This window comes from Ananas comosus, unplaced genomic scaffold (genome assembly GCF_001540865.1).
Source record: "Ananas comosus cultivar F153 unplaced genomic scaffold, ASM154086v1, whole genome shotgun sequence".
In the NCBI taxonomy this organism is placed as follows: domain Eukaryota; kingdom Viridiplantae; phylum Streptophyta; class Magnoliopsida; order Poales; family Bromeliaceae; genus Ananas; species Ananas comosus.
Window position 1 is genome coordinate 25,365 of NW_017893367.1, and position 7,995 is coordinate 33,359.

The 7,995-nt window shown below is 43.2% G+C and overlaps 1 long non-coding RNA gene across 1 annotated transcript; it reads left to right on the forward strand.

Moving 5' to 3' along the window:
- The first annotated feature begins 3,924 nt into the window (after nucleotides 1–3,924).
- On the forward strand, nucleotides 3,925–6,522 carry LOC109705793. The gene is made up of 3 exons (XR_002214897.1): nucleotides 3,925–4,170; nucleotides 4,392–4,677; nucleotides 6,471–6,522. It is a non-coding gene; the product is annotated as an uncharacterized LOC109705793 (long non-coding RNA).
- The last annotated feature ends 1,473 nt before the right edge of the window (nucleotides 6,523–7,995 follow it).

The following is a 7,995-nucleotide window of genomic DNA, read 5'->3' on the forward strand; positions in this document are numbered from 1 at the left end:
TAGTGATCAACTCTGATGCCAACTGTGACGTCCCACTTTCCAGGTCACCCATCCTAGGACTAATTTAGCCCTAGCACGCTTAACTTTTTTAACCTCTTGGGCTCATCCAGCGGCCAAAATACTATAGCCGGGTTAAGAGTTTTAACCCTACTATATCTCATATATGGGACATCCAAATACTGGGGTGTCACACCGAATATGATATTCATGCTAGATGTTTGACCATGCCTCTCACCTACCAAAAACTAGATGCTTGTTGAGTAAACCAAAAGCTTTATTGCATAAAATATTCTTACACCCAAATAAAACCTCAATACATTCCTTACCAACCAAATGTTGAATTGTAATACACTGAACTTTTGCAAATTGCGAAGTTCGAGTATGAGGAATGAGATGTGGATTTATCCTACATGTTTTAAAAGGCTTGGATAAGTTTTTGGACAAGTTAGAGGATGATTGGAAAGCTAGAAGCGAGAAAGTGCATTGATCTGGCGAAACTCAGCATTTTCTGCATTGTGTACCGGTACAGCCATTACCCTGTACCGGTACAGGAAGCAGCAGCAGCTGCAGCTGCGTGGCAGCAGGGTTACTTTGGTCTTTTTCCCTTCTATACTTATCCCTAACACCCCTGCACGACTCTAGCTTATATCTGAGAGGTGTTAGGGCTTTGAGGATCAGATTGGGGCATTCCTCTTCTTCTCTCTCTAAAGTGTTTCTCTCTCTAAGTAGGATTAAGTGTTGTGAGCTTATTTCTTCTCCTACTTGAAGCTAGTTGCTTTGAAGAGCCTTGAAGCTGCTGTGGATGAGTGAAGAAGTGTTTGGAGAAGTCTTTCCTATCTTCTGGACCAGCAAGTAGCTGTGAGGAAGGGAGATGAGGTAATTAACCCAACTACTTGCTATAGATGTTCTTGTAGTAGGGTATTGATGCTGATTTCAGGCTTATTGTTGACAGCAGCTACAAGTAGCACTTTGAGCTGTCATTGCGACCCGGTGAGCTGGTTTGGAGGGTGTCACAGCTAATGGTAAGTAAGATTCCTGGTTAGTAATCAGATTTTGACTATGTTAGGGAGTGGTATTTCACATTAATGTTGTTTTGGGTATCTTTTCGCAGCAGGTTGCGACGGCGTGTCGTATGGTTCTTGGCTGATGTTTGGAAGCTTTTGGAGGATCAAAACTTAAGGTTTAAGCAGCTCCAAAGCAGGGAATTAAGCTACTACACTGCTTAAGGTGAAGTAGTAGCTGATTTTGGATACTTTATTCGTAGTTGATGCAGTTTTTGAAACGTTTGCTCGCTGCAGGTTTGTGAACCACGTTGAACTAATCTAGTGACCTGGGGGACTAGTTTAGAAGGTGGTTAAACTAAGGGTAAGTTGAAATTTCAGTTAGAAAAACTAAAATCACTGGATTCCGGCTATTTTAACATGTATACAAACCTATTGATGCCATTTTGACGTTGTTCGCATCGAGATTGCAATCGAGCTTGGGATCGTCTTCAGCTGACTTGTAAGGACTCTTGGAGGTTACGTTTGAGGTACTATTGTAACCCAAACCAAGGATTCAAGTTACTACTTTACTCTAATTAAGAGTTTTGCCGAAATTGGATTCTTAAGTAATCATTTCGACATGGTTTTGATGCTTTATTTTCAGCAGGGCTGAAGTCTAGTAGAGCTGACTTTCGGGACGTCGTTGAACTGATTTGAGCCTAGTAATAGGTGGGTTTGACCTAACCAGAGCAAGTGAAGCTCCCCTATGTTCTATATGTTACGATAGAATTGATATAGTCGTGCGTTAGTGTCACTATGTGGCTGCCAGAGGATCGGGATATCTTTGCTAAAACGTTTGACATATTGGAACTAGAACCTTTATGAAGTAGCGAGAACTCATGCATATTTGCATTTATGCTCATGCTTATGTTAGTTTAGTTGAGTAACTAATGCCATATATGAATTAGCATTACTTTCATGCGCTTATTAATCTAGTGGATGCTAGCTATTGACATTGTTATTATATTGAGAATTCCGATCAATCGATCGAGAGTAAAACATAGCATACTATGCCATGATGTTGAGATATGTTGGACTATGGATTTTGCTTGCTTGCCATTGTGCTCATTCGCACATGCTTGTGAGGGTAGCTCTCTACAAGCCGGCACTCCGGAGTTGGCCTATGCGACAGTTGCTCGCCCGTGCGGGATTAGGTGCCGAAGTGGATTGCCGTGGGGAGTGTATACTACCACAGGGCCATTAGACGCGGCACAAGCTAGACTACCTGGGGTAGGTCCTGTTAAATGAAAAGGAAAACTCTAAATGAGATTTAGTACTAAATGACATTTGACAGTAATGAATGCTTACCAGTTATAGTAGATATTTACACATTTGTGCTTATGATCATGTTATATTCATTACTACAGAAATTACAATTACATGTTGATTACATGTTCATTACCTGTTAGCATTGCATATATATATACCATGCAATTATTGCTTCTACTTTCATTTAGTACATCATGAGCCTAGTGGTGTAATTCGCCGAGGCTGGCGGCTTACCCACTGGGAACTATTGTTAATAGTTCTCACGCCCTTTTTATTGTTGTTTTTACAGAGCCATCTATAGGAAAGGCTAGAGACCGTGGCAAGGGAGTCGCGTCTAGCTAGACATTGCTAGGAGCGTGCTAGTCGATCACCTTGCTACTCGGGCTACGGCCGAGGGTGATGTCCAGTATATAGAGAGACTACTATTGTATCTTCTTTTGTATACCCCATGATGTATATGTATTTTTTGGACAGTCACTTTAGTTATGATACTTTCTCTTTTAGTCGAGATTTTGGATTGTACACTCTTTGTTCTTTTGCGGATAGTATATCGACTTGTACTTTGCTCTGATATCAGGATAGGATTTTCTATGTTTTTCTTCCTATCGACTTGTGTTCTTGTAGACGCCTTATATACTGCAAGTGTATGGCGGGTCTGTGCACGTACTGGATATGCTTCCGCTGGTACCCGGGCGTGACAGATTATAGTGGTATCAGAGCCTAGGGTTGAGTCTTAGTAGACCTAGCAAACCTTATGCTTGTTGGACTATAAGAATAGGCTCGTGAGAGATGAGGTCTAGTCGAGGTTGTTGTTAGCGAAAGTACTTTGATTGGGTACTTATAAACTCCGAATAGTAGGAGTTTGATCGGGATGTGCAATTACTAACTTTGCAGAGGGTCATGTTGGCGGCCACGTGACATCGGAAGTTAGTACGCGTTACATTTCATTACTTTCGCTTGGTTAGTTGGCTTATACTTGACGTAAAAGGTAAATAGTATAGTTTTTATTAATCTATTTTTGTTTTTATGCTGCAGCTTAAGATGCCTATGACTCGTTCGAGGACCCCCGATGTAACATACCGAACTTCTAAAATCATGAAGTCACGGTGTACATTTAGATGGTTCCGGTAAGGTTGCGGTGGAATCTAACATACCGGATTTTAAATAGAAAAGTGAAAATAAATAAAAATAGTACGAGATACTATTTTATCGGATTTAGAGAAGCGAAATATAGGTTGGGAATGACCTGTGCTGAAATCGGAGCGAAAACAGAAGATTTAGAATTTTCTGGGAGAAACGGGGCAGATAAATTAGCAGAAAATGCACAGTCTCAAAAAATTATGAAAATTGGCGGGGATGCCAGAAATATTTTTGTGAGGCTAGATTTAAAGTTTCATACCATTCTGACACCCGTAGAGAGAGAAATCGAATCTGAAAGCTATCTGATAAAGATTGCAGTTCGGTACAGTTTTCGGTGACCAAACGGGGTCGAAACTGAAATATTAAAATTTCTTTGAACTTATTAAGTAAAACCGAGCGTGCTTGTCAAATTTGAGCGAAAACGGACATCCAGAAGGGCTCCGGCGAAAAATAAACTGCCCGAAATGAATAGTGCATAGTTGAGGGGCAAAATGGTAAAAAGGGTTTAAAACCCCTTTTCTTCTTCTCCTCCCAACCGAGGCTGCCCCAACCGCACACACGCACACATACGCAAACACACACGCATGGAAGAAAGGAGAGAAATCTCTTTCTCCCTCTAGATTTTTCCCAAAATGGATGGAGTCGGTGGAGATTGAAGCTTGGAGGTGGATCGCCCTCGTCCGCTTTATCTTCTCCATCGTTTGAAGCAAGTTTTGAGGTAAGCTTTTGCTACCCTTTAATGGTAGATCTCCAAAGCTTTATTTATAATTCATAGAAATGGATTTATTGGAATCCTATGATGCTAAATAGGTGATTGTTGCTTAAGTTATGGATCAATTTAGTGAATTTTGCAGTACTTGAAACCTAGGGCTCCAAAATGCAAATTTTGCTAAGAGATGGGTTTGATCTAAATTAACCCTCCGTAAACCTAATTGCTAGGTAAACAAACACGCTGGCGAAGACGGTTCGGCAATCCGACGAGCCGTTGCGAAGTTATTAAAGAAATGGACGTTAGGCTTCGTTTTCGCCGGGAGGGCCGAGGCGACGTCGTAAAATCCTGGAAACGGATTTGAAGCACCGTAGCAGCAAAACAAAGACCCTTTTTACCCGGAACTGCAAAGCGATGCACGGTTGGTGAGCAATTTCGAGTTCGGGCCGAACCGGGCACCGGGTGCCGCGGGAGGCCGATTGCAAGTGTCGACAAGCAATCGGAACGCGTGTTAAGGTGGGTTGTGCTTACCGAAGCGACTAGGTCGCCTTTATGTCTAAGCAAGTTAAGAATTCGTATTGATGCATATAAGTACGAAATAATGCATGATAATAGTGTAATGCATGATAATTATGCATGTTAATGTAAGTGCTAAGTAGAAATGCATAGTGAGCAATTTACATAATGCTAGTAATGCATGATAATAATGTAAAGCATGATAATAATAATATGATGCAAATGCTGAGTAGGTGCATATAAAATGATATGTGAGATTATAAATGCATGAATAGCATTGTGAGATTATAAAGGGCATGATTAGCATTATGAGATTATATATGCATGTGAACTTGGTTGATAACTCCAAATTGCGTAGAGAACATGGCATTGGAAATAAGAAAGCATTGTGAGATTATATATGCATGTGAACTTGGTGGATAACTCCAGATTGCGTAGAGAACATGACGTTGGAAATAAGAACGTGAAAACCATAGACTACTCGATGGACAACTAGGGTGTCAAATAGATCGAGTGGCATCTAACTTAGTGTTAAAGAACATAGGTTGTGAGTAGACCTAGAATCAAATAGATCGAGTGGCATCTAACCTAGTGTTAGTAAACATAGGTTAAACAGGAATGACATCGAACCTAGTGTAATTAACATAGGTCGAATATGAACCTAGGATTGAGAACCTAGGATGAATAAGATTGATGTTGAACCTAGTGTCGTGAACCTAGGCTAGATCGAGTGGCATTAACCTAGTGTCATGAACATAGGTTGACATTGATTCTAGTGTTGTTGAACCTAGGGTTAATAAAAACCTAGGTAGAGAGGTATTAACCTAGTTTAAAGAACATTGGTTATGGGATAAGGGCGTTAAACCTAGAGTCAGGTAGACCTAGGATGGAAAGTGCATTGGACCTAGATAGGTCGATATCATAGGGTTTGAGATTACCCTAGAGGCTTGGGAAATAGATTCCGGAATCTTAGGATTGTGAACTCGACAGTTCTAGAGCAGTGGGTTGAGTGTGACAGGTTCCCCTCCCACTGGACGAACTTCGAGGATGAGCTGTTGACTGAATCGAGGCCGCGGGTCGAGTGTGGCAGGTTCCCCTCCCGCCGGCAGAATCGTGCTTCGCTAGGGTTGAGTGTGGCATGTTCCCCTTCCCTATCGGGGGTCTTGGGCCGCGGGTTGAGTTTGTGGCATAATCCCCTTCCCACCGGAAAGATCCCTGACCACGGGTGTACGCAGCTCTGGGCGACCTGTTGGGCGACTTGATTATGGATTGAAGGCTAAGGTGTAAGTGAGAGGTCCTTCACCTTGAGCCGGACAGAGCGCGGACCATCCGCAGATGATTGACTCAAGACCGAGTCGGGTGGCATAGTGTGATTAAGGTAAGAGCAACCTTAAGAAAGAATTTGCCAATGAGTATAGTGGGCCCAAGTGTAAGGTGTAGAGCACCAAGTACAAGTACAAAGAATAAAGAGGAAAGAAAGAAAAAGAAAATGAAAGATAATGAAAAGGCTAATGCTAAGGAATAGCTAGTAATTGCAGGAAATGAATGGTAGCAAATAGCTAAAATGTAAAGACAAGCAAAGAGCTTTTTGATAGTTGCATATTGCATTTCGTGAGGCATGTTATCTGTTAGTTGCATATTAACATTTTGATATATATCTATAGATGTTTTTGGACTAACATGATTGCAGTGCCTCCTTGGACCTTTTGGTCGAGCTTTTCCCTTGGGTGGCCGTACCCACTGGGAACTATATTTATATAGTTCTCACCCCCGTGTTGCTTTTGGGGGTACAGGTTCGCACGTGAGCGGCGCGGCGGCGCGAGGAAAGGGCGTAGCTCCATAGATAGCGCCCTACCCAGAGACCAGAGCTAGCAGTACCCCGTCGACGTGGCTAGGGGTATAGAAAATGAAAAGAAACAATGTATCAATTTGTAAATAAATTTGTAATAACTAGATTGCATTTGGATAAAAAAAAGAGAATGTATAAAGAACTGTGATGTAAAAATCTGTGAATGTGAATGCGTGTAATAACATAGGATGTGTTTATGTTGTTTGATACCTTCCATTATGCAATCTTGATTGATATCAGTTCCTGGTTGGAACATTCGTATTGTATTGATTGCGATGCCTTGAACGTACAGGGGAGACTCTGTCCGCAGTACAGGGGAAACCTTGTCCGTTCGGCGCTGTCGGCGCCGCGACCTCAGCCAAATAGGCGGGTGGTCGCGGGCTGTGACACCCGAGGCCGCTGAGGTGGCTGATGCAGAAGAAGTGGAGACCTCTGCTACCTCCGGGTCCAGTGAGGTACGAGAGTTGCGGGATCAGCTCGCAGTGTTGACGGATCTAGTGACACAGCAGGCTGCGGCAGTGCGACAGCAGATGGATGTCTCGTGTCGACAGGAGGACAGAATGAAAAGGTTAGAGGATTTACTACTGCGGCAGACGACCGACAGAGAGATTCCTAATCCTATACCTACAGTACCAGACAGGGACGCGACGGTGAGAGCACAGTCACCAGTACCAGATACACCCCCAGTAGCTCCGAGGGTAGAGCTAGACAGGAGACAGTAGTTCCACCGCCGGTACCTGCGACAGGGACAGTGTTGCCAGAGATGGTGGGGATTGAGGAGCGAGAGCGGATGATGGAACGACTGATGAATTCCGCCATTGCAACCCTCGTATCTTTGACGGGGAAAAAGCAGATCATTGGTTGGTTGAGAAATGGTTGATGCATATGGAAAAGTTATTTTATGATACTTTCGTTGAGGAGCGATACCGGGTTTTGTTCGCGACACACCATCTTGACGGCGAGGCTTACAGGTGGTGGGTGGATATCCGTGAGGATCCCCGTGTTGATTTGTCCGTTATCACTTAGACGAGGTTCAAGGAATTACTGTTAACTACCTATTTTCCTCAGAGTGTAAAGAGACAAATGGAAAAAGATTTGAGAAACTTGAGACAGGGGGACAGGATAGTGGCTGAGTACGAGCGAGAGTTCTCCCTATTGCTACATTGTGTTCCTTTTGTGGTTAGAGATGATGAGGACAAAGCTCGGATTTTTGAGGTAGGTTTGCGGCCTGCGATCTTCAGATTGGTCCAGGCGTCAAACCTTTCCACTTACAGGGAAGTAGTGACCAGGCTTTGATTGTGGAAAAAGGGGGCGGAGATTATGAAAGAAAGAGACATTGTGGATCAAAGTAAGGGAAAGAGGCCAGCAGCTGAGAGCAGTGGTCAGCAATCTTTCAGGAGACCACCAAAGTACCCGAGAGGCCAATCGGGCCAGTCGAGGTTCTTCAGCACCTCGTGGAGCACCCAAGC